The sequence below is a fragment of the Mustela putorius genome, unplaced genomic scaffold, assembly GCF_011764305.1.
Source record: "Mustela putorius furo isolate JIRA1106 unplaced genomic scaffold, ASM1176430v1.1 tig00000281_pilon_pilon_pilon, whole genome shotgun sequence".
In the NCBI taxonomy this organism is placed as follows: domain Eukaryota; kingdom Metazoa; phylum Chordata; class Mammalia; order Carnivora; family Mustelidae; genus Mustela; species Mustela putorius.
Window position 1 is genome coordinate 658,864 of NW_025421343.1, and position 26,791 is coordinate 685,654.

Genomic DNA, 26,791 nt, shown 5'->3' on the forward strand with positions numbered 1-26,791 from the left:
AGAAAACCGCCGAGCACAGCCCACCAGCTGAACCCACTCTGTCAGCAGGCAGCAAGATGCCTGGGTGCCCACTGTGGCCCTGCAGGGTCCCAAAGGGCCCTAGAGGTGTTTCCAGAACAGTGATCTCAGGCCTCAGTGCCAGTCCTCCAGGCCCGGGGTCAGGGCCACAGCCAAGCAAGAGTCAGAACACATTACTGACTAACTCCCTACAAGTCCAATAGGCCAAAAGGGTTTTTTTTCCCTATATTTATCTTTCAGTCAAATATGAATATCACTTAAGGTGTTCTGAAGGCTTCCCTTTTCCCCTTCCCATAGCCTGCCCTCCAAATTGGGTTCCCACCTTCTTCCCAAGCCCTGATGCCCTTACCCTAGACCAAACCCTCATCTCTTTATGCTCTGATTTCTGCCACCCTCCCCCTGGGCCCAGGGGTTTGCCTGGCCAGAGGGGCCTAGCAGAACCCCTTCTCCTCTCCCATCTCCATGGTCCCCTTCACTTAATGAAGGGTGGGAGTGAGACTTGTAAGACAGTCTCAACAGCTCTGGGGACACTGACCCACTTGTGGAAAACACCCCTGAAATTTATGAAAGATTCAGGCAGTCAAAATGTACAGCTTGGGTATTCTCCAAATACAAGTGGGCTTTGATATGACACCAGGAAACTTGGCTTAGAGCTAGACACTTTGGTCCAACTTAAAATACCTCAAAGGCAGCTTTGAACTGATCCTGAAATAGTTTTAATTGCTGCTAATGATAACTGGTATTGTGAGCAATGCAAACATATAAAATAGCCTCAGAGCAGGGAACGGCTTCTTGTGAATCCACTGCCAACTCAGATTTGCTCCTTACTTCCAGAAGACAGGGGGACAGAGGGGGGACACCTTCCCTCTGGCATGTCAAAGTAGGGTCTTCCATCTGGGAGAAGTGGGGGAAGGTGGGAAAGGGAAGGAGGAAAAACAGCAGAGCCCTAACATGTATAGAAATCCCCAAGTTATTGGTAGTAGCAGTAACAAACATTTATTGAGCACCTACTGTATGTCAGACACCATGCTGCTGGCTGTAAATTAGTGTAAGGCAAGAGTCTGCAACGTAGATGGGTATGGGCAATGCCAAATAAGTGGGCTGATTCAATTCCATACATATTTCTGGAGGCCAACTGTGCCTCACTGTTTAGATGAATCAGCGGGGCCCTACCCTCACGGAGTGCTCAGGTGAGCTGGGGAGACAGGCTCAGACACAGATGCCCCAAATCCAGAGATGAGTGTGGAAGGTGGGCAAGACGGTGATCCAAGGAGCATCCCACAGAAATCAACCTACACTACCCAAGAAAAAAACAAAAATGAAAGGAATGTTAAGGGGAAACCTGCATTGGCACTGAACCCAAGGAATGAGAGTGGCCACAAACCATAGACTTGGATCAATGGTGGTTGCTCTCTGCAGTCTCTGTAGAGGGCTTCAGGGGTGATCTAGACTGAGCCAGATCATATGGACCCACCTAACAAGAAGGTTTTAGGGGATGGGGTTATTTTCTGGATTAAAAAGTCCTGTTAGGGACACTTGGGTGGCTCAGTCGATCAGGCAGCTGCCTTCAGCTCAGATCATGATCCCAGTGTCCTGGGATTGAGTCCTGCATCAGGCTCCCTGCTCAGTGGGGAGCCTGCTTCTCCCTCTGCCTGCCACTCCCCCTCCTTGTGCTCGCTCTCTCTGAGACACATAAATAAATAAATATCTTTAAAAAAAAATCCAGTTAAAAATATGTACATAAAAGCACAGAAAAAGGACTAGGAGGAAATATACCAAAATAGTGATAGTACTTATTTCGGGGTGGTAGGATCATGAGTGATCTTAATATTCTTCTATATACAGTCTGAGAACATATTCTCTAATAAGAGAAACATATAAAAAATACAGAAACTTGTTCTTGCAATTTCTGAAAGCTTAAAGTTATTCCAAATAAAGTTTTCAACTAGGGATTATGTGGGAAATCTCTTCATACCATTCATTCAATTTTACTGTAAACCTACAACTTCTCTAAAAAAATAAGATCTATTAAATGATTTTTTTGTAATGTTTTCAAAAAGGTACTTACAGGGGGAGGTCATACAATAGCATTGAAAATCATAATAATCACTGAAGGTTAAGGATAGGTATAAGAGGGTTCATTTGAGTTTCCCACAATTTTCGGGTGTGTTTGAAAATTTTCCATAATCTAAGTAAGATAAGCAAACTAAAGCTCTGTACCAAGACCCTCTCCAGCCTGGTCTTGCCCAGTTCTAGGCTGAAAGCCTGTGAAGTCTAGATGTCAGCCAGTCCTGGGCTGGAAACGTGTGTCACCCTGGACAGGCAGTCTCAGCTGTGTCACTGAGTCCCTGCTCAGCATCTTCTCCCGGACCCTGGTGCAGAGATTCTCAGCTACCTCTTGCCGGTGGGACTGACCTGCACACTGGGCCCCAGGCTCTGGTCTTGGCACACAGCCATGCTCTTCCTCAGTCCCTGCCCCATCCCCATGACAGCAACACCAGCCTTGCCCCTGGCACACCAGAGGCCTGCACCTTCCTGCCTGGCTACCCACTCCACTGCTTTTTCCAAGTGTCCCTGTCCTAGACTTTTTTTTTTTTTTTTTTTTTTTTTTTTTTTTTGGTGGAGGGTTCCCCTCTCTCAGCTGAGTCAACATGTACCACTATCTCACATTTAAAAAAAATAACTCCCTCACATGGTCCAGCACTTCCCTTGGTCAATGACTCCTTCTCTCCTTCCTTTCCACTGCCTAGAAGGGCTGAGGACAGCCTGTGGCCTCCAGCATTTGCATCACTGCTTTTCCTCCTAAGTCTTTTCTGTCCCATTGGCTCGTGGGACCCAAGCTTCTGGATCTTGTGCCTCCAAGACCACTGTCCCCAGTTTCCTGTGGCACCCTTGATAGCACGCTGTCTCTCTCACTCTGCGCTCTCCTTGGGCTGTACCCCAGGCCTAAGCTCTCTGCTCTGCTCCAGCTGCCCACTGCCACATTCTCCTACCTGCCTCTTCCATTTGGTTTTAAGTTTGTTTTCTGGGTTTTTTTAGTAATCTCTACACGCAACGTGGGGCTCACACTCATGACCCTGAGATCAAGAGTCACACGTCGATGATCTCAGCCAGGCAGGCGCTCTTTTCAACAGCGAACTCATTAGATCTCCTCCTCAGACCCTCTTGGCCCCCTGTGTTCCTTTCCTGGGCAGAAGGTGCCACCACCCCGTCAGTTTCCCGAGTCAGCCACAGCAGGGGCACCCTCACCGCCTCCTCTTCTCAGGGCCCAATCCAGCCACAGTCGGCCGATCCCCCTCCTGGGTCTCCCTGCCCCTGTCCCCTCACTGCCTCCCTCGGGCCCCACCACTGCAGTGACGGAGCTGCGGATCTCCTCACCTTAATCCACTCTCCTCATACCCACCCGAGTCCGGAGATGAAGCCCACTCGTGTCATCCTTTGGCTGCTCATGCCAAAATAAAATCTCAGCTCACAACATAGCACGTGAAGGCCGCCTCCCTAATTCACGCTCCACATACCCCAAGTGCCTCATGGTTCCCCAAACACGATGAGCTTGCTTGTGCCTTCTCATAAGCCATTCCACCTGACCAGGCTAGCCTTCCCCGCAGGCCTGTTCTTCTGGAGAACACCCAACTCTTCCCATCTGAGGCACTGCCCCCTCTGGGAAGTCTCTCTCGATTTCCTTGGCAGACTTACGGGCTCCCCATTGAGCTCTCATCACAGGGCCTGGAACCCTTATGCCATCTGCGAGGTACCAGTGGCATGACCCAGGCCCTCTTAAAGTTGGAGACACAATCTCAGCATGAAAGTCATGGTCTTTCTGACTTGACTCATCCTGTTCCCTCTGTTCATCCATAACCGGGGCATCCTCCAATCGCTGCTCACCTTCACCTTTTTCCCAAGAAGCCATGCTCTCCTCCGGACTTGGGGTGTCAGGTCTGGTGCTGCAGTCCGTATCTGCAGGGCAGTGACATTCGAACATCTGTATTTACTGGGAGCGTGGAAAGACCTTTTCACCATATGCTAGTACACACATGCAGTATATGACATGAAATAGGTAAGTAACTGAAACAAAAGTGCCTTTTCTTTTTTCTTTTTTTTTTAATGCTGATAATAACACATTCAATTAAGTTCCACAAACTGGTCCCCATCCACCATTTGAAACCTCTGCTACAGCCAGTGGGAATCACTAAGGGTTTCTAGCAGGGGAGAAGTGGGGTTAGAAGAGGCGGCTAGAGGGGCGCCTGGCTGGCTCTGTTGGTGGAGCATGGACTCTTCATCTCGGGGTTGTGAGTTTGAGCTCCACATCAGGCACAGAGATTACTCAAAAATAAGTTAAATAAATAAATAAGGTTTAAAAATAAAATAAAATAATTTAAAATTTTTTTAAAAAATAAAATAAGGGGTGCCTGGGTGGCTCAGTGGGTTAAAGCCTCTGCCTTCGGCTCGGGTCATGATCCCAGGGTCCTGGGATTGAGCCCCACATCGGGCTCTCTGCTCAGCCGGGAGCCTGCTTCCTCCTCTCTCTCTCTCTCTGTCTGCCAGCCTCTCTGCCTACTTGTGATCTCTGTCTGTCAAATAAATAAATAATCTTTTAAAAAATAAATAAATAAATAAAATAAGCAACTTCTTTACTGAATCAGGTAATACTTTCTGAATATTGGAAGAACTTCTGGTCAATTTCTTTGGGCCATTCACAACATAATAGCTATAGGCACAATATATATATAAGTTCAAAGTGCATTATTAACATTTTCTCCATAATTTTCCTAAGTCTGCCATGGCCTGGGTTAGAACAGTGCTTCTCAAATATTCTAAAGGCAAGGACCAATTTTTTAAGTTCCCAATCTGTCATGTACTTTGTTTTTTAAAAATATAATAAAATGAATTATTAGAAAATAAAGTAACAAAGGTGTTTAAAAAAATGCAAGTCCCTTTCATTATTATTAGCTTCCAGTAGACACCGTGGAATGGCACAGCAAGGATGTGCTGGGAGGCAGACATGGGCCTGGGCCGCAGGCTGAGGAGGCTTTGTGGGAACTCTGATGCCTGTAAGCCCTTGGCATGTAGCCACACCTACCTGCTCATCTCTGCCCTGAAGGAATTTCTATTTGCATAGTGTGAGGGGTTCTGCCAAGGAGAGGAGTGCCACCATGCAGGCTCCTGCCTTGTCAACAGAGCCTGGTGCCTGAGTTCCCATCCTGACTCAGCCACTAACCGGCAGGGGGCTAGGGATAAAGGACTTCACCTCTCCCAGACTTGGTTTCCTCTAGGATTGTCCTGGGAGATACTACAGCAGTCCTCACAGCAGGGCTTGGCCCATGGCAGGAATCTGGTACACACCCCATCTTCTGGCCCTCACGGTTACATGTCCGTGCTGTGGTCTCTGCTGTCTTCCTGAGTCAGCCTCATCCTCCCAGAGCCCCCTTGGTGTTCCTCACTGCCTACTTGGGCCAAACCTTCACCCCACCTCACCTCCTCACCCATCTGCCTCTCACTCTCAGGACATAGTTTGCACCCTCCTTGGCAGAGGAAAGAGTAGGGCCCAGTTGCTTCCCACCCCAGGCTCCCTTCACTCCTACACCCTTTCTCAGAACTCTCCCTCCAGCCCAGTCCCTCCACCTGAGCCTCACTTACCTGCCCCCAGTCTCTACATGGATGGAAGCTTCTTTCCATCCATGATTCCCTCCCTCTTCTGGGAATCTTTCCAAGGAGTCCAATCTGGTCTCTGGTCACTCCTTAGCCTAAGGCAATCTGTCCAGTGGTGTGCTGGTAAATACATAATAACAGGCCCTCTGGAGAAAAAAAGAAAAAACTCATATATGAGTTCATTACAAACTTAACTGACATTTAAAGATGTTTAGCAATTTATAAGTAGTAATAAAATATTCAATAGTCTATACTGTAAATTGCATATAGCAAATTGAGTCTTACAGAAAACCTTCATTGATTTTTTACCAACCTGCTAAATCCATAACTAACCTGTAATTATAACTGACAAATGAGTGTAGTTCTTACATGAATATTGGTTGATATTTTTGCTTGTGTTGACTAATAAAAAAAGAGTGAAACAATGAAGATACATGATGCAACTTCACTCCTTTGTCAATAAGCAACTTCTTTACTGAATCAGGTAATACTTTTTGAATATTGGAAGAACTTCTGGTCAATTTCTTTGGGCCATTCACAACATAATAGCTATAGGCACAATATATATATGAGTTCAAAGTACATTATTAACATTTTCTCCATAATTTTCCTAAGTCTAGGCAGTCAACAAAGCAATATATCAGGCCCCGATGTGTAGTGTTTATCAATTTCCATGGTACAATTATTCCCACCATGGCCAATTTCAGGCTACCAATGTGATGTCACTAAAGGCATTAGGAAGAATAGCAGAGTAACACAATGTCATATAGTATTTCCAGAGACCTAACAGATGTAAATAATTAAAGCCATAAACAATAATATTCTGAAATTCTTAGAAGTGATGAGTTGAATACCTTTGTTTTTAATACAATTTACTTAATTGTAATTTTATGAACTTAAATGTTTCAATAATAGGCAGGTTTAACTACATTCTTGCAAATCCCTGAATATTTAACATCAGCTCTTGGGAGCTAGTATCTTCTGGGCACAGCTGGATCTGAACCCATCCCCACAGATCTGCCTTGAACAGGGACCTCAAAAAGCTCTCCAAACCTGATGGCTCCTTCCAATGTACAGTTTTCAGGTCTTTTTTTTTTTTTAAGATTTTATTTATTTATTTGACAGAGAGAGATCACAAGTAGGCAGAGAGGCAGGCAGAGAGAGAGAGAGGAGGAAGCAGGCTCCCTGCCAAGCAGAAAGCCTGATGGGAACTCGATCCCAGGACCCTGAGATCATGACCTGAGCCAAAGGCAGAGGCTTAACCCACTGAGCCAACCAGGCGCCCTACAATTTTCACGTCTTATAAGCAAATCCAAACTCATATTCTTGCTCTCAAATTGGCTCCTCTCTGGGCTGACATCTTGGTGAGTGGCTTCGCCAGCCACGCAGGAACCCATGCCAGAAACCACAATGTCACCATCCCACAAGCCCCACACCTCCTATGGCTGTAGATCACAGTCATCTAAACCCCACTCAAGTCTGTCCCTGCTCTTTGTCCCCTGATCTGCTTTGGCTCACACCCCCCATTGCCTTCTTCCAGTCCCCCATGGCCTGCCACTGCCCGTTCCGGCCCATGTTCCTAGTGGCATCAAAAGCACTCTCTATGTCCTGCTCTGTCCTATACTGGGTGGAGTCAGGCTTCGCAGATCCCGACAGTCACTGTCCCTCCAGATCCATCTCTGGCATATCCCACACACTCACCTTCTGCTTCAGCTACAGAACTAGCCATAGCTTCCTTAACTCATCCCATTCTCCCAAACCTCCATGCTTCGCACCTGCCATTCCTTGTCCCAGAAATTAAAATTCCTGCTTCACAAATTCTTAGTCATTCTTTTGGACTCAACCTCAAATATTATCTCCCTAGTGAGCACCGCACCTCAAAGCAGAATTCATTTGTTTGTTCACTGATGCATTCCTTCAGTACTGATCTTTACTTATTGCTAACTATGTGCTACATTCTACGCTAGGTACTGAGGAAGCAGAAATGAACTCGGCTCTCAGAAAGCTCTATAGGGGAAGCAGAACTAGGGCAACCAGCCCCCTGACAGACATAGTTCTGTGGAGGGTGCTGGGGAAGAGCAGAAGGGGGGTGCCTTTATAAAGGCTCCTGGAGGCGGTAGCCCTTGATCTGAGCTTTGAAGAATGGGATGGAGTTGGCTAGGTGAGGAATGTGGGAGAGTGCTCCAGGAAGATGGTTCAAAGGCCCTGAGGCACGAGAATGCAGGCCACTACAAGTGATTCACTTTAGCTAGCCCTTGGGGCTCAAGAGAAGACCATGAAGGAAGGCAAGACCAGATGGAGAGGGGTTTTAACTGGCCCTTGGAGAAAGCTTAAGAAACAGTGATTCTGATAGTAAAGAAGGCAATGGGAAGCAATGGAAGCCTTCCCAGTCTAGAATTACAGGCCTTGGGGCACCTGGGTGGCTCAGTCGGTTAAGTGTTCGACTCTTAATCTCAGCTCAGGTCCTGATCTCAGGGTGGTGAGTTCAAGCCCCAACTACTTAAAAAAAATAAAAAGAAAAAGAATGACAAGTCATTCAGAAAGATCAATTTGAGAAATATAATGGGAGATACAGGTTAAGAATCAAGATGCCGGGTAATGGAACTGGACCACTGGCTTCTCAGAGTAGCTGTGGTGGCAGTTTTCCTTGGAAGCTAGGATGCCTGAACTGAGATCTGGGGAAGGAAAAGGGTGTCCTAGGTGAGGAGAAGAGGAGAAGTGGGATCGTGAGTGACGCTCAGAGAGTCCCCATTTACCCACCAAGAGCCCAACCTGCCCTGCAAATTCACCTTTCCTTCCTTGTCACACTGCCTTCCCTCAGGTTTTTAAAGGGGTCTCGCTCCCTTTAACAGAGGGCCTTTGACCATTCTGTTCCTCTCCCTGGAGAGCTTCCTGGCCTCCTCCCCTATTCTTGAGGGAATTGGTAAGTTTGGAAAGCACCCAGAATTACTTGAGGAAAAAGGATCTGTTTGCAGCAGACACATTTGAATTTGCCAAGAAACTGCCACCAGCTTCCCTCACTTAGAAACAGAAGCCAGGTCGTGGTTTTCTCCCTGTGGTCCCATGTCTTCATGGGTAAGATGTGGGCCTTTTTTTTTTTTTTTTTTTAAAGATTTTATTTATTTATTTGTCAGAGAGAGAGAGGGAGAGAGAGCGAGTACAGGCGGACAGAATGGTAGGCAGAGGGAGAAGCAGGCTCCCCGCTGAGCAAGGAGCCCGATGCGGGACTCGATCCCAGGACGCTGGGATCATGACCCGAGCCGAAGGCAGCTGCTTAACCAACTGAGCCACCCAGGCGTCCCAAGATGTGGGCCTTTACTTTCACTGTGCATTGCACAAAATAAGTGCCCCAAAACTCTCTGCCGAATGAACAGCCAGATGAATGCAAGCTCCTGGCCAAGGTTGCATCTGTATGTAGTGTGTGCCTGACCTTTCCCTGTGGTCAATGAATTTGGGGGGGGGGTGTTTTTGTTTTTGTTTTTAAGATTTTATTTATTGGGGCGCCTGGTTGGCTCAGTGGGTTAAAGCCTCTGCCTTCGGCTCAGGTCATGATCTCGGGGTCCTGGGATCAAGCCCCGCATCGGGCTCTCTGCTCAGCAGGGAGCCGGCTTTCCCCTCTCTCTCTGCCTACTTGTGATCTGTCTCTGTCAAAGAAATAAATAAAATCTTTAAAAAAAAAAAAGATTTTATTTATTTTTTTGACAGACAGAGACCACAAGCAGGCAGAGAGGCAGGCAGAGAGAGAGGAAGGGAAGGAGGCTCCCTGCTAAGCAGAGAGCCCGATGGAGGGCTTGATCCCAGGACCCTAGGATCATGACCTGAACAGAAGAGAGGCTTTAACCCACTGAGCCACCCAGGCGCCCCAATGCATTTGTTTTTGACTGCACTGAGCCAGGGTCAATTTCCAGATAGCCTCAGGGCCACAGGCATATGTGTTGGAGACTGCACACCTCAGGGTGTAAAGGGTTATACCTGTTCTTGCTCAAAAATTACAGGAAATTGCTAAATGGACCAAAAGAAGAACCAGCATGCTTGCTGCTCTCTGTCTCTCCCCTGGCCCCCAGCTGTTGCCTCATGGAGGGTCAAAAGAAGCAAGATAAAATCTGTCCGACTCATAGCTCAAAAAAAAAAACAAAAACCACCAGGAGTTAGAAATGTGACCCAAGCGCAGTCCTGCCCCACCCAACCCTGTCTCTCCCCACTGTGTGGCCCAGGGAGGCTCTGACCCAGGACTGGCCACTCAGGCCTGCATCCCTGCACCACATTCCCCAGCCTTCTGTCTTGAGACTCTATACTGATCTCTCATGAGATCCAAATCTGGATTCATTTCCAGGTAGTGGGCCTGACTTTCATATTCTCTAACAAAAAGTCCACTGTAAGTCAGGGAGGGATGGAAACCCATGACCCTCCAACCCCGGCTGCTTGGCCCCCTGGCTTGCTGCTGTAGTACTTTCCCTGAGAAGCCAGGCCCAGCGCCACAGTCGCTCCCTTCAGGCTGGGCTTGGTGAGGCAGCAGATGGATGTGCAGTCTTCAACCCCATCCCAACCCTGGGAGCCAGGAATCAGCTCCAAAGCCAATGAGATTGAGTTGGGAGCCCTCAGAACCCCAGCCCACAGGCCACAGGACCTGCAGGAGACTGATTCTCTCCTGGACCACAGAGACCAGCCTAGACATTTCCCTGGATACAGAACACATCCTTCCTGGGACCTGACACAGAGCCTTTGCCCAGAGGGGATTTGTTGAATGTTTTCCAGAATTACCTGAGTGAATGAATGACTAATACTGACAATGAGTCAGGAGCCTTCAAAACTGGATACTTCTGGGTTAAGAAAACCCCTCATCAGCCTCTTTCTTCTTGCCCTGAGACCTCACCTCACCCCACCAGGGGAAGCCATGCAGACCTTCTCTCCCTCCCCGTTCAGAGTGTCCCAATCATTAAGATGGCATGACTTTTTTCCATTTGGGCCTGAGTTAGGTCTTCCCCACACTTCATTGCCACTTTCCTCTTTGTCACTGTGCCCTGTGCAAAGCACATATGGAGCGCCCTAACCCAGATCAACCTATGTGAAATTGCCTGAGGACAGGAACTGCTAGAATGCCCCCATAACCACACACACACACACACACACACACACACACACACACTCACTCACTCTGAAGAAGCATAAACTGGGCAAAAATGTAGGAATTTAATTTCACCAAATCATTTTTTAAATTATGGGATTTCCCAGTGTCTCAAAAGAAAATTACAACTCCCAGACAAGCATCTATAAGTAAAAAACATAAAGATACTGGCAGCAAGCCCACTGTGGGTGGGAAATCACCAGCAAGGGGAACTCTGCTCCCCTCTGAGTTCTAGAATTGTTCCAGAGCCAGTGTTCCTGCTCCTGCAACCAACTGTACTGTAAGTTGTGTAAGATGCTGTTGAAAGAGCACAGGGCTGAAAGTCAGGAACCTCACATTCCAAGCCCACAACTGCTCTAAGTAGCTGTGTGACCTTAAATGAGCTCCTTTGCATCTCTGGGATGTCCTGTTTCCACCTGTTAAATGGAAGATGGGCTTTAGATCTTCTGTCTTGGATTGCCACTATATTCATAGTGCCTGGCCCAGCACAACCTAGGAAGGGCTTAATATGTACAAATGATAAGAAATGGTCCAATGTGATTTTTTTTTAAAGATTTACTTATTTAGGGGCACCTGGGTGGCTCAGTGGGTTAAGCCTCTGCCTTCGGCTCAGGTCATGATCTCAGGGTCCTGGGATCGAGCCCCACGTCGGGCTCTCTGCTCAGCGGGAAGCCTGCTTCCCGCCCCCCTGCCTGCCTCTGCCTGCTTGTGATCTCTCTCTCTCAAACAAATAAATAAAATTTTTACAGAAAAAAAAGATTTACTTATTTATTTGAAAGAGAGAAAGAGCATGAGCAGGGGGAGAGGCTGAGAGAGAGAGAGAAGCAGACTCCACGTTGGGTATGGAGCCGGATGCGGGGCTTGATCTCACAGCCATGAGATCATGACCTTAGCTGAAAGCAAGAATCAGAGACTTAACCAACTAAGGCACCAAGGAGCCCTGTCCAACATGATTTTTGAGAGCTATAACCCCCAAACCTGGCTTAAGATACCACTTCCCAACAAGTTCATCAGGGAAGTTGGATAAAATGCATCTTAGGAAGGTGACAAGATGTTGCGGTTTTCTCTTTTTCCATAGCCAATGTTTAGTCCATGGGGTGAAAAGGAGAGAAGTAGGAGTAACTCTGAGGGGATAGTGAAGGGACTGATGGGCCAGAACCACTGAGGGGGAGACTTGCTTGTGTCAGTGTGAGCTACCCCATTCCAGGCTGCCTTGGACCTGCCTCTACGTAATGAGCCTGCATGTGCATCCCTGCCCTTGGGTGGTGATGACAGCAGCGAGTATCTGCCCAGTGAATGGATGTAAACCCGACATCATCGCTCCCACCCCAGCCCAAGAGGGAAGCACACTGGCGCACTCTCAGACCGCCTTTGCATGAACACAACTAGCCAGGTGCCTATCCTCAGCCACTGGAGAGGGGAGCACAGGGGCACCTGGGTGGCTCAGTCAGTTAAGCATCTGCCTTCGGCTCAGGTCATGATCCTAGGGTCAGGGTCCTGGGATTGAGCCCCACATTGGGCTCCCTGCTCAGTGGGGAGTCTGCTTCTCCCTCTGCCTCTCCCCCAACCCCTCTGTCTCTCATGAATGAATAAATAAAATCTTTAAAAGGAAAAAAAAAAAAAAGGAAGGCAGGAAGGAGGACAGCCCTCTGCAGGGTCAGCATGCAGCCAGGGTCCCGGAGCTTACGGCCAGGTAGCAACCCACCCCCAGAGAACTCTAGAGAGGGGGCTCCCATGCTCCCCCCAACACTGTATCCGTCTCTGCAGGCCCCGGGGAGACATGAGTACCTGGGAGTTGCTTCAGGGAAGGTTTCCTAGACTGGTTCTGAGGAAGATCACACAATCTTCCCAGAACATTTGTCTTCCAGTTCCCTCTGCCTCCCTGAGGCGACACAACCCAGTGGGCTAGAAAACTCAGCTTCAGAATCAAGCCAGCTCTGTCCCATACCTACCATCTTGCTGTGGGAAAGCTACTTGGCCTCTGTTTCCTCTTTCATACAATGACAACAGTAGGATCAACCCAACAAACAGTTACATGGATTAAATGAGATAATGCAGAGAGAGCGCTGAGGCCAAGCCCAGAGCTAGCTCCCATTTACCATGATGATTACACAGAGCAACAAAAGAAATGATCATAGATCAGACCAACCACAGGCCTCAGGAAAAATCTGTTGGCAATGCTGCTACAGGGGTCATGTTCAGGTCACGTGATAGTGACTACAAAAGACCAACAAGGTCAAAATAAAAGAAAAGCTCAGCCTTTCTCAGGAAGTACTGACTGTAGGACGGTGAGGGTCCAGGGTTGCTCTAGAGGGTATGAAACCAGCCCCTCACTGCACAGTGGAGAAAACAGCCTCGGAGACAATGCATGACATGCCGGAGGACACAAGTTTGTGACAGTATTTGGGCAAGAGGACATATTTTCCAATTTCTTCTTGGTGTGGCCAGATTATTTTCTCAGATATTAATTTGTGTTTAGATGGTTGTGGTTTTCCTTTGCCTTCTCATTCCAAGAAGGCCTGGGATCTGTCCTCTTGGAGTCTCAGGACTAGACAGAAGCCACCCCTGGGCCCTTCTCCCCTTTGCATCTGTTTTCCTGAGCCTGAGCTACTTGCAGACTCAGAGGAGTGTTCTAAAGGCCACGCTGGGAGGGAAAAAGTGAAAGGGGAGAGGAAGAGGGATCTTGGGAAGTGGGAAGAGGAGCCAGACTAGTGCTCTGCACCTTCAGAGAGCAGTGGGCCTCAGCGGTGGGGAGGCATGGCCCTGGGGACGAAGGCCTCAAGCAAGGCCTGAGCAAGCAAGCAGAGTCTGAGTCTCACAGGGTACCAGGGCCCATGAGAGAGAGCACAGCCTACAGAAGTGCCCCTTTTCTGGGAAGCACCAAAAGCCTCCTGGTTTCTGGGGTGACTCTTATTAAGAGGGGGCCTATAATGACAGCAATAAATTTCCTCCCCATCAGGTAAGATGTGAGTCCAGGGTTGGAACTGAATTGATCTCAGGAGCTTTTTTTGCCCCCTTGGGATGGTGGATTGAGGCTTGCACTATCCACATAAGGCACTCCTCAGTACGCTTCAGGACAGCATCTCCTAGGACTGTACTGTACCCACCTGTCCAGTGCTTTTCAAAGTGCTTTGCAATAGTCCGTTTAGTCCCTGAGATCCTGACCACTAACCAGATGAGAAAAAGAGAGCCCAGAAAATGGGCCAGATCTGCTTAAGTTCGCACAGGTAGCAAGAGAACCAGGATGAAACCGCCATTCTGCGGACTCCTGGACAGTGCTGTTTAGGACGTGTCACTGCCTGCCCTGGACCACTCTGGACACAGCTGGCCTTGGGTCACCAGCAGAGCTTGCTCCCCTAGAGAGCACCCAGGTTCCACAGCCCTGGGCAGGCCCCTGCAGGAAAAACAAGGCCGTCAGGAAACATCTGGCAGGCCTCCCTTCCTGGGTGACACTGCCTCGGTGACTCTGCAGGATCCCGTGATGGCTTTCTGGATGTTCATCTGACATTGGCTCTATGTCAGCTTGAATGGAAGCTAAAGGCTTAGATGTTGACAAAAGCCCCTACCGATGATTGGGAAATAAAAAACAAGTACAAGTAGTTACCAAACAGATGAAAAAAGTCTGTAAAGCCACTTGCCATTCAGAAATGCTCACTAACTTAAAAAATGGTCAGGAGACACGAACAGACGTTTCTCCAAAGAAAACAAACAGACGGCCAACAGACGCACGAAAAGACGCTCACCATCACGCATCACTGGGGGAATGCACCTCAAATCTACAATGAGATATTACCTCAGAATGGCTAAAATAAAAAATTTCTTAATAACAACTGCTGGTCAGGATGTGGGAAAAAAGGAGCCCTCGTGCACTATCAGTGGAAATGCAAATCAGTACAACTGTAGAAAATTGTATGGATGTTCCTTAAGAAGCTAAACATAAAAGTACCCTGTGATCCCGCAGTCAGCCTGCTTGGGTATTTACCTCAAAAATACAGAAACACTAATTCAAAAGGATACATGGATATGTGCCTACAAACCCCTACGTTTATAAGCAGCATCTCTGCAACGGCCAAAGTATGGAAGCAGCTCGGGCATCCGCGGATGGAGAAATGGATATATGGCAGGGGCCGCGTATGCAACGGAACCCTACTGAGCCGCCCCAAAGAACGAGATCTTGCCGCATGCAGCAACATGGATGGCGCTGGAGAATATCACGCTACATGGAGTCAGTCAGAGAAAGACAAATATCATATGATGTCACTCATTCGGAATTTAAGAAAGAAAACAAATGAAAAAAGAGACAAACCAACAGCTGGAGAACAAACTGAGGAAAGACGGGTGGGGGATGGGTGAACTAGGTGACAGGGGCAGAGAGCGCACTTGTGACAGGCACCGGGGGATGTGCAGAATTGTGGAATCACCGTACTGCACCCCCGAAACTAATATTACACTGTATGTTAACTATACCAGAATTCACATTTTAAAATTTTTTTAATTAAAAAGAGAAAAAAAATCTAGAAAGAATAATATTTTAAAAGACTGACAAACATTGTTTCCAAAACTGTATGTTTATTTCTATAACTGGCATCATACACTTAAAGGTCCTCATTTACAAAGTGGTTTTAAAACTCTCCTGCATAGGGGCGCCTGGGTGGCTTAGTGGGTTAAAGCCTCTGCCTTCAGCTCAGGTCATGATCCCAGCCAGGGTCCTGGGACAGAGCCCTGCATCGTCTCTGCCTGCCTCTCTGCCTACTTGTGATCTCTGTCTGTCAAATAAATAAAATAAAAAAAAAATAAAACCACAAAACTCTCCTGCATATATTCTCTAATAACATATCCATATACTTTAAAAAAAGGAAAAATAAATGTCCAATAAACTGATGTTATTGCTGTTGCTATAATACCTATTAGGTTGACAAAGTCTTTCCCCTATACTATTTCTTTAAAAGATTTTATTTTATTTGAAAGAGTGATAGAGAGCATGAGAAGGGAGATGGTCAGAGGGAGAAAGAGACTCCCCATGGAGCTGGGAGCCCAATGTAGGACTTACTCCTGGGACTCTGGGATCATGACCTGAGCCAAAGGCAATCACCCAACCAACTGAGCCACCCAGGTGCCCTCCCCTATACTATTGACAGGAATATAAATTGACACAACTTTCCTTAACACATGCACACACACACACACACACACACACACACAACCCCAAAGATTTAAAAATATTCACACACTTAAATACAACATGCTGTCTTGGACTGAATCCTGGAATGGATAAAGGACATTAGTAAGAGCACTAATAAAAGCCAAATATAGTCTGGGGCTTAGTTAATAGTAATGTACCAAAGTTAATTTATTAATTTTGATGAATATACTCTGGTTAGGTAAGATATTCATGTTAGAGGGAGCTGTGTGAAGGCTACATGGGAACTCTCTGCACTATCTTCACAACTTTTTATAAATCTAAAATTATTTCAAAGCAAAAGGTTTATTATTTTTTTAAGATTTTATTTATTTATCCGTCAAAGAGAGAGAGAGGGAGAGAGAGCGAGCACAGGCAGGCAGAGTGGCAGGCAGAGGCAGAGGGAGAAGCAGGCTCCCTGCCGAGCAAGGAGCCCGATGTAGGACTCAATCCCAGGACGCTGGGATCACAACCTGAGCTGAACGCAGCCGCTTAACCAACTGAACCACCCAGGCATCCCAAAAGGTTTATTTTTTAGATGTTCACATTCTTTTACCCAAAAATCTCATTTCTAAGATTTTATCTCAAACTTTTCAGAGATATATGGAGCTCCTGTCTGGCTCAATCAGTAGAACATGCAACTCATTTTTAAAAAACATTTATTCATTTAAGGAGAGAATGCGAGCAGAGGAGGGGCAGAGGGAGAAGGAGAGAATCTCAAGGAACTCCCAGCTCGAGCACAGAGACTGATGAGAGGCTGATCCCAACACTCAGAGACCATGACCTGAGCTGGAACCAAGAGTCGGACGTTGAACCTATGGAGCCACCCAGGCACCTTGATCTTGGGGTCATAAGTTCAAGCCTCATGTTGGGCATAGATCTTACCTAAAAATATATATTTAAAAACAACAAAAACACCTAGCAGACTAAAACAAAACAAAACAAAAAACGAATCCCCAGCATATTAAAAAAACTTATCAGAGAGGTAGATGGACATTTACATACAAAGATACTGAACCACCTGTGATAATCACAAAAATGTAGAAATTATCTACATGTCCAAGAATAGCCGGTTAATTAAGTAAGTTATAATGCATCAGATGATGACAGAATGTGGTCAGAAATAATATTATAATATTTGTTGACATGGCAAATGCTTACAATAGAAGGTAAAGTGAAAGAATTAAGATACAAACTATATATTTTTTAAACTCAATACAATTTTTAAGTGATGTACGTAAACAAGACAAGAAATACACTGATATGTTAAAGGTAGTTCTTAATGGGTCATATAGAGAATCTTACTTCTTCTCACAGTTTTCTTTCACAAAATTTGTATATATTGTAAATTTTCTACAATGAACTTTTGTTTATAATCAGGGAAAAAAGACATCAAAAATTCCCAACCATGGCAGTTCCTCAAAAACTTAAACAGAATTACCATATGACCCAACAATTCCACTCCTAGGATACACTCAAGGAAACTAAAAATGAAACAAAACAAAAAAAACCTGAGAACATATGCCCACAATAACATTTGTACATGAATATCCATAGAAATATTATTTATAATAGCCTGTACATGAATATCCATAGAAATATTATTTATAATAGCCAAAAACTAGAACCCCTTCACACATCCAGCAGGATAAATAAAATGTGGCATATCCACACAATGGAATATTACTCAGCAGGAAACAGGAATGGAGCATAGACACAAGCTACAATGTAGATAACATTATGTTAAGTGAAAGACACCAGACGCAAAGGGCATTTATTATAGGATTTCATTCCTATGAAACGTTCAGAATAAGCAGGTCCACAGAGACAGAGAGTACAGTCCACTAGTGGTTGCTGGATGCTGGGGGACGGGGATCAACTGCTCATGGGGTCCAAGGTTTCTTGTTGGGGCAATGAAAATGTTCTTCAATTAGTGACAATGGTTACACAACCTTGCAAATGCACTAAAAACTATTCAATTATACACTTTAAAGGCTAAATTTTGTGATTTCTGGATTATTATATCTCAAAAAAAGGAAAAGGAAAAAATTCCCCTGTGTGGATGCCACATTTCACTGCTTCTGACAGTTTTCTTTCACAAAATCCTTTTCCGTACTTTCAAGTGATGCTCAGGCTGCCCCCCAAGCCAGGCCCATGTAGGCAGACACCTAGGTGGCCGTTCGTTTCTGTGACAGACAGACTTCTGAGAAGGTGACTGTGACTATGAATCTCTCCCCATTGGTTCCTTCCATCCTCATTAGCTCATTCATCTGTCTACCCTTTCTTCCCTCCCTCCCTCTAGCACTAAAACTATACTATCCACGGGGCCCCCACAATAAGGAGCTAATCCTTAGAGCTACCCTTTGAAACTGACACTCTGTCCTTTTAAATCTCCCCTATAAAATACAAGTTTTCTGGGATTTTGAATTTACCACCTCTGTGGGAATAACTGATCTAACATACAGCAGGCTGGTAAGACAAGAGATAGAGAAGCTTTAATAGGGGCAGAAGGATGGGGCAGGCTCACAGCAGGCAATAAGTTCCTAGAATGGACAAGCCTTGGCAGGGTATGAGGGCACTGGAGCTAGGAATCTTCTAGGAGGCAAATATTCTGACTGGGCAGCACTGAGAAGGTGGGCCTCTCTCCCTTTTGGGCCTGAGGTGGTCATCACAAAATCTTCCACCTCCCAAGTGCCACCCTCAGGCTTAGAGGCCTTTTAGACACCTCAAGTGGATGACATTGTTGCAGTAGAATATGGGGCACGGAAAAAGGGGAGAGGAGGAATTTAGAAAGGACTGGCAAAGTGGGGAGTTGGTCCCTCCTCCAGCCCTATGGAGGGCTCCGTACTGAAGGACGCTCAGCAACTGTCAGTACTCGGGTTTTCCATTAGTCTCAGTTGAGCCTTCTCATTCTACTGGAAACCCAAGGTCTCCCAGCAGCCTTCCTAAGAACACATTTCCTGCAGGACTGGGCCAAGGGTAAAGTAAAAAGAAGAGTCAGTATTGAAAAAGTATAAGTAGGAAAAAGCTAACGAAAAATTTAAAACTGGCCTGAGGTTCTTTTCTGTAGGGTGTACAGAACTTTGTAAAGAGCAGGTAAGGATTTGGGTCTGGGACCCTTGGAGAGGGTGAGGGAGGAGGCTGGAGGCCCTGGAGCAGGGGAGCCCTTTGAGTAAAGATGCCACACTCCTGCTCAAGGCAGAGCGGGCCCCGGCTGGGCAGAGTGTGTTGAAATGGAAAACTGATGGAGGAATTAAAAGAAAACAGGGGAGGTGAGCAGTAGTTACATCGTTTTGCACTTGAGGGTTCACCTGGCAGGCCTACAGGAGCACCAGGATGGGGGAGAGGGGAGTCTCCTGTGTGATGGTCAACAGTTCTGCCTGTCTAGCAATCTCCCCCCCCCATTCTTCTGGATACAGCACCTCACTTTTCTGAGAGAGAACTCCATCTCCCTCAATCCCCAGTGGGACTGTCTGGACAGGATCCAGACCAGCCAGTGAGACTCTGTCTCGATCACACAAAGAGGTTGGCATGGCTTCTACCTAATGGCAGCCTTCTTTTTCTTGAAAACCCAGGTCCAAGTTTTCTGATCTTCCTGAAGCTTCAGAGCTGACCCTTTCTTCAAGGCTACCAGCTAGAAGTCTTCCAATAAATGACCTTTTCTTGGCTTATGTTAGCTGGACCCTCAGTGAGAAAACATGAGAAACATGATGCCAGGCACCTGGGTGGCTCGGTCAGTTAAGCGTCTGTCTTCAGTTCAGGTCCCGATCTCAGGGTTCTTGCACCAAGCCCTGTGTCGGGCTCCCTGCTCAGCGGGGTGTCTGTGTCTCCCTCCACGGCCCCTCTCGCTGCTCACGCATGCACACTCTCTCTTTCTTTTTCTCTGTCAAATAAATAAAAAATATTCTATTCCTCTGAACCTCCTGACTCTTGATCTTTGCCCTGGATGTACTTTTCCTTTCATGTAGAAATAAATAAATAATCTCTCTCAATCTTTCCCCCTCTCCTCTCCCCATACACCTACACCTACACACACACACACACACACACACACACACACACACACACACACACCTGGTTAAACTCCAATGGCTTCTCACTGCTCTTGGGATAAAATCCCAAATCCTTCCTCTAGGCCTGCCGCATCTGGTCCCTGGGCCCTCCCTGGGCTGGCTCAGCCATTCCCACCCCTTCTCCCACTGCCTCTTGCTCTGGGCCTTCTGCACCTCATGGTCTTTGCCCATGCTGCCTCCTCTTTTGAGAAGGCTTTTCACCTGCAGGCTGCAACTGAACCATTACTTCCTCACAGAAGCCTTCTCCCCCTAGTCTAAACCAAGTACCCCTGTCACCCTTTTCCATAGGACATAGGACCCTGTTATTTCCCATCACACTGTTCACCCCACTTTCAATAACCATCTGTTTCTATGTTTCTTTACTTCATACCAGCTCCCTACACAGGGGTGATGGTTTCTCAGGTTTCATTGACCCGAATTCCCCAGAGCCCAGTATACATCCTGACAAGCATTTGTTTTCTAAATATTGAAAAGACACCCCTTTGCCTGTAGGATGAAAATCTAAGCTCTTGACACAAAGACCTTTTCACATCTGAGCTTGGCCAAGCTCAAGTTGGCCATCCCTACCCCTGACCTCCTTAGGAACCTTGGACTCAGGATGCCTGAGTGGCTCAGTCAGTTAAGGGTCTGCCTTCGGTTCTGGTCATGAGCACGGGGTCCTGGGATTGAGTCCCACATTGGGCTCCTTGCTCAGCATGGAGCCTGCTTCTCCCTCTGCCTGCCATTCCCCCTGCTTGTGCACGCTCTCTCTCTCACAAATAAATAAACTCTTACCAAAAAAAAAACAAACAAACAAACAAAAAAAAAACCAACCCTGGACTCCAGCCAGACCAGATTACTTGCCATTTTTTTTTTTAAACACAATTTGCCCTTCCTCGTCTTCATACTTTCCTGTAAGTTTTTGTCTTGGTAGAGAGTAGTAGCAAATCCCTATTCAACCTTAAGGCTCATTTTGGCTCCTTCTTGGACTCCTCCAGGCAGCATTCCCAGCTCTCCTCTCCCCTCCCTTCCCACATTATTCTGTCCCCTTATTGTTCTCCTACCTCTCTTCTCCCATTAACTCCTGAGTGCACCTTCTCCTCTTCAACTCATGTGCCTACTACACGTCCTAGAACACAGAAGGACCTCAAAGGAAAGATCTTTCAGTGGAATGGTTTCTGCTCAATAAAGGAAAAACATTCCAATATTCCAGCAGACCCCCAAGCAGCATGTGCTCCCTTGTAAGGCAGTAAACCTCCCCGGCATAGGGAATTCTTTAAGCAGAGGCTGTATACCCTATCCAACAGTGTTTTTCAAATTCTTTGTGATCCATTATAAACATCCATAAATATCACACTAAAAACAAAAGTTTCACAAAATGATATTTGCTCTTTCTTCCATGGGGTATCCGTGGTATTTTTTTGTATTTCATTTTTTAAAATTCCTGGTTTTAACCCTTAAAAATGGGGTTTCCGGAGCCAGAAATGAGTCAAGACCAACAGTCTGAAAGCCTCCCACACATGTTAAGAGTCTCAGATCTCCACAGTGCCACCATTTCCTCTTTGACATCAGTGGGCACTTCCAGGTAACCTACCCGATCAAAAGGGTGATTCTCCTAGAGCAGAGCAGGGACTGGAGGGGAAGGTTCTGTTGAGTGGTTAACAGGTAGGAGGTTTCCTGGACACAGCTGCCCAGAGACCAAGGCCTCTCACTCATTCAACCCCACAAATATTTATTGAGTACCTACTATGTGTGAGGCACTGTCCCTGTCTCAGGAGATATAGCCATGAACAAGAGATTAAAAATGTCTGCCCTGATGGCAAGGATGTGGAGAAATTGGAACCCTCATCCATTGCTGGTAGGAATATAAGTGCATCCTTTATGGAAAATGGTTTGATAGTTCTTCAAAAGGTTAAACATATGAGGTGCCTGGGTGGCATAGTTGGTTGAGCAGTTGAGCATCTGACTCTTGGTTTTGGCTCAGGTTGTGATCTCAGGGTCATGGGATGGAGTCCTGCATCAGGCTCCTTGTTCAGCATGGAGTCTACTTAAGACTCTCTCTCCCTGCATGGGGTGCCAGGGTGATTCAGTCAGTTAAGCATCTGTTCTTCAGCTCAGGTCATGATCCCAGGGTCCTGGAATCAAGCCCCTCATCAGGCTCCCTGCTCAATGGGAAGTCTGCTTCTCCCTCCACCTCTCCCCACCACTCCTGCTCACTCTTTCTCTCAAATATATAAAATCTCTAAAATTAAAAAAAGAAAACTCTCCCTCTCCCTCTGCCCCTCCTCCCCAGTTCCACTCTCTCTCCCTCTCTCCCTCTTAAAAAAATAAATAAGGTTAAACATTGAATAATCCCATGATCCAGCAATTCCACTTCTGGGTATATACCCCAAAGAATCATAAGCAGAGACAAGAACACATAACAAGGTTCATAACAGGATTATTCAAAACAGCCACTAAGTGGAAGCAACTCAAATGTCCATTAGCAGATGAGTGTATAAACAAACGTGGGATATATATACAATGGAATATTATTTCACCTTAAAAAGAAAGGAAATTTGGACACACGTTACCACATAAATAAACCTTGAAGACATTATGCTACGTAATATAAGCCACCCACAAAAAGACCGTTATTGTTTGATGCCACTTATGATGTACCTAAAATAGGCAAATTTACAGAGGCAGAGTAGAATTATAGTTGCCAGAATCTGGAGGGAGAGAGGGTGAGGTGTTACTGTTTGGTGGGTAGAGAGATTCAGTTTGGGATGATGAAAAAGGTTTGGAGATGGATGGTGGTGATGGTTGCAAAATAATATGAATATACTTAATGCCAATAAACCATACACTCAAAAATGGTTAAAATGGTAAATTTTATGTCATATATATATATTCCTAATTTTTTTTAAACCTGGTGCTTGGAACTTACGCCCTAGAGGCACAGCTGGGGAGAAGAGCTTGTTAATAGAGTAGCATTACTTCTCCCCACCTCAGAACAGGAGCCGTAAATTATATCTGGGTCCTGGAGAATCTGGGTGGAATAGTAGGAACGGGTCAGGAAACGGGAGGCATGCACAGGTTTCCCCACAACCTCCTCACACAGAATAGTTCCCTTTGTATCTGTGTCCAATTTTAAGCATGTTCAGAGGAAATTCTGTTGGGAAAAAAGAGCCATTGCATAGATTCATCAGTTGGAACAAATAGATCTGGTGGGGGATAATGATGATGGGGACAGCTCTGCATGTGTGGGGGACAGGCGGTATATAGGAAACTGTGTACCACCTTCTTAATTTGCTGTAAACCTAACACTGTTTCTAAAAAATTGTTTTTAGGGGGTGCCTGGTTGGCTCAGTGGGTTAAGCCTCTGCCTTTGGCTCAGGTCATGATCTCAGGGTCCTGGGATCAAGTACCGCACAGGGCTCTCTGCTCAACAGGGCCCCACATGGGACTCTGTTCAACAAGAAGCCTGCTTTCCCCCCCCCTCTCGGCCTGCCTCTCTGCCTGCTTGTGATTTCTCTCTGTCTCTCAAATAAATAAACAAAATCTTTTTTTTTTTAATTGTTTTTAGGGGAGGAAAAGGCCACCACTACCTAAAAACATGTTTTTCAACTACTGCCTTCCTTCTCCAAAATGACCACTGGTTGAGAGAACCTTTCATGAAGAGTGAGCTAGCAAGGAACAGTCTGCAGGAGGGATCCCCTAGACACACTGCAGGCAGGTTCTGGCTCTGTGAGGGGTGGGGGCCCCATGAGCAGATCCAGGGATCCAGCCCTGGAATGGTAGGACTCTCAGAGCCTCTCTAGCCCTTCCCCTGGGCTGAGGTGGTCAGTTATTGGAGCTCTGGCTCCATCTCTTCCCAAGGGCACATTTCTCAGCTGAGTCTCTTCTGGTCTAGACCAGGGTGGGGTATAGAAATGGCATCCTCCCCCCCACCCCCCAATTTTGGCCTTGGAAACCTTGGTTCCAAGTCCAGGCTCTGCCCTTTATAAGACACTTAAGGTCCCACCCTGTTTATTTAGCTGTAAAATGGGGATGGCCTGACACCACCCATCTCCCAGGATATGATGTGTCAGGACACCACCAGACAACGCCCAGCACAGGGCCAGGCACAGACGAGACACACACAGGGAACTTTAGTGTTTGGGCCCTGACACTCAGGAATGGTGTCGTGGGCCCCAGTTGTGGGGCGGGCCCTGCACCCTTGAACCTGCCAGGCCAGCCTGGCCAGTCCTAGCACTCGTTCGGGGTGCATTTCTTGCACAGCCACCCCCAGAACAAATAGCCAGAGAGAGAGCACTAGACTGACAAAGACAGCAGCCTTCAGATGCTTAAAAATGCTTTAGAGCCAAGTCACGGTTTCAGGAGCTGGTTTCCAGGGAAGGAAGCCTCTGCCTGCCTCCCCCAGGAGCCTCCCCTGAGGGGCCACACCCTGTACTGCCCTGAACTCATCCCTATTTGTGGCACAAATCACTTGCCTGCGATTTCTTCTTTTTTTTTTTTTAAAGATTTTATTTATTTATTTGATAGAGAGAGATCACAAGTAGACAGAGAGGCAGGCAGAGAGAGAGGAAGGGAAGCAGGTTCCCTGCTGAGCAGAGAGCCCGACGTGGGACTCGATCCCAGGACCCTGAGATCATGACCTGAGCCGAAGGCAGCAGCTTAACCCACTGAGCCACCCAGGCGCCCCAATTGCCTGCGATTTCTTGAGGACAGGTGGACCTTGCCCCAGGCTGGGGTTGAGGGAGGTCCACTAACATCTCTACTACTGGGTACTTAATTTCACTTCCTGTGGTCCCTCCACCCCACCTCCACCTCCGGCCATTTGAGGACTATTCTCAAAGGAGACAGAACTCGAAACAAATGGAAATAGGGCAATTTTTCTCTCTTACATTAACACTCTGTGCCTCTCCCTAACAGAGGGCCTGTTTTTGCCTTGTTCATCCCCCTACTCATACAGACGTCAATAAGGAAGGAGACAAGCAACCTTTGTGCTGGACACGCTTCCTCTACAATCACCGCTAATTCTGGACTTTGGTACTTCTGGATACACACAAGGTATGACATACACGTGAAAAACCAGTAGGTTCATTAAAAATCTAAGCTCATCTGTCTTCTTTTGCTGCTGCTCACCCTTCTCCCTATAAAAATCATTTTTACTTCATCATCAGAATCTAATTTCCAAACTAGTAAGAATTGGGTGCTTTTTCTCTACCCCTCACATTATACTTCTACTGAAAAAAATAAAGAATTTTATTACATAGTTTCTTAGAACCACCACTTAACCAAACCCTACTCTACTTCTGGCCTTGGGGACATATCAGTGAATGGCTCGGCAAACCTCTGAAATCTTTCCAAAGACTTTTGAGATTGTTATCTTAGTTTATTATTATTATTCTCCCCCATTAGAAAAAATGTTTCATCGTTTTGTAATCAAACAGCATTTGCAAATATCAACACAAGGATGTGTAATGTATTATGCATGCATACTATATAATCATCTATTGTTAAGACAGAATCCTCCTGGTGGTGTAACACATCTCCAGTCCCACTGCCTTCCACTTAACATCCCTTTCTCAGATGGTGTGGAAGGCGTGGAATAAATCATCTTTGTCTCAGAAATACTTAGCTTCTCTTTTTGCTCACTGATAGGAACACCCCTGCAGTCCTCCGGGATGATTCACAGAAGCAGATCTGGGAGAGATCTTGAGGGGACAAGAGAGCCTTGAGGGGACAGGCCACCAGAGAAACAGATATCGGGCCCTGCCCCAGTGACTGGCCAATGCAGGGTGAAGAGGGGGAAATTGGTCCTCGCCACCTCCCCCCCGCTACTCCCTAAAAACTCACTCCTGGCCAAAGCCTGGTGGCTTTGTCCTGCCTTCTGGTCATAGATCACCCCACCCAGGCCTGCCATCCCCAGGGAGTGTCCATCTCAGAGTCTCCTCTCTGCATCTATCTTTAGGGCATCAGGGAGCCACTAACAGCAAGCTTTCAGGTGAGAAAGTATTTATGCACAAATTCACTTTGACGAACAACAGAATCCAACAGAAATGGAAGGATTTTAGGCTGTGAGGCTGGGTGTGGAGGACCTGCCTTGTGAACCTGAGATCACAGCATGCCTCAAACCCATGAGGAATATGGTTAGCCCTAATCAGAATCAGCTCAACTGCATCAAATTTATCCAGATTCACTGAGGTTCCAACAAAATACCTTCTCTAAAAATGGGAGCTTCGGGCACGTGGGTGGCTCAGTCGGCCTTCAGCTGAGTGGAGGATCCTGGGATCGAGCTCAGAGGGAAGCTTGCTTCTTCCCCTGCCTGCCACTCCCCCTGCTTGTGCTTTCTCAATCAAATAAATAAATAAATAAATAGATGAAGCCTACTAAATTGCCAAATAGTACTTTAATCACTTTAAACGGAAATCTTGCTGAAATTTGGCCCACAATTTCCTAAAGCCTTAAAAACTATCCTTTTTTGCAGCACCTATATGGCTCAGTCAATTATGCATCTGCCTTCGGCTCAAGTAATGATCCCAGGGTCCTGGGATTGAGTCCCCTGTTGCATCAGGCTCCCTGTTCAAGCAGGGAGCCTATCTCTCCCCCTCCCTCTGCTTGTGCTCACTCTCTATCTCTCTCTCTGTTGAGTGAATGAATAAAATCTTTAAAAAACAAAACAAAAAAAAAACTATCCTTTTCCAGGGTGCCTGCATGGCTCAGTCAGTTAAGTGTCTGACTTTGGCTCAGGTCATGATCTCAGGGCCCAGCTTCAGGCCC

At 46.5% G+C, this 26,791-nt stretch overlaps 1 long non-coding RNA gene across 17 annotated transcripts in view; it reads right to left on the reverse strand.

Annotated features, from left to right (window-relative positions):
* LOC101674755 overlaps nucleotides 1-26,791 on the reverse strand; it is a 111,716-nt gene that overhangs the window by 2,203 nt on the left and 82,722 nt on the right. For 15 of the 17 annotated variants that reach the window (XR_001177809.2, XR_006606433.1, XR_006606434.1 and 12 more), the window contains 2 exons: nucleotides 5,656-5,813; nucleotides 3,904-3,975 (listed from right to left, as the gene is read on the reverse strand). This is a non-coding gene — a long non-coding RNA (uncharacterized LOC101674755). Of the gene's footprint in view, nucleotides 1-3,903; nucleotides 4,042-5,655; nucleotides 5,814-26,791 lie in introns of all 17 variants that reach the window. The other 2 variants (XR_001177819.2, XR_006606436.1) reach the window with 2 other exon arrangements.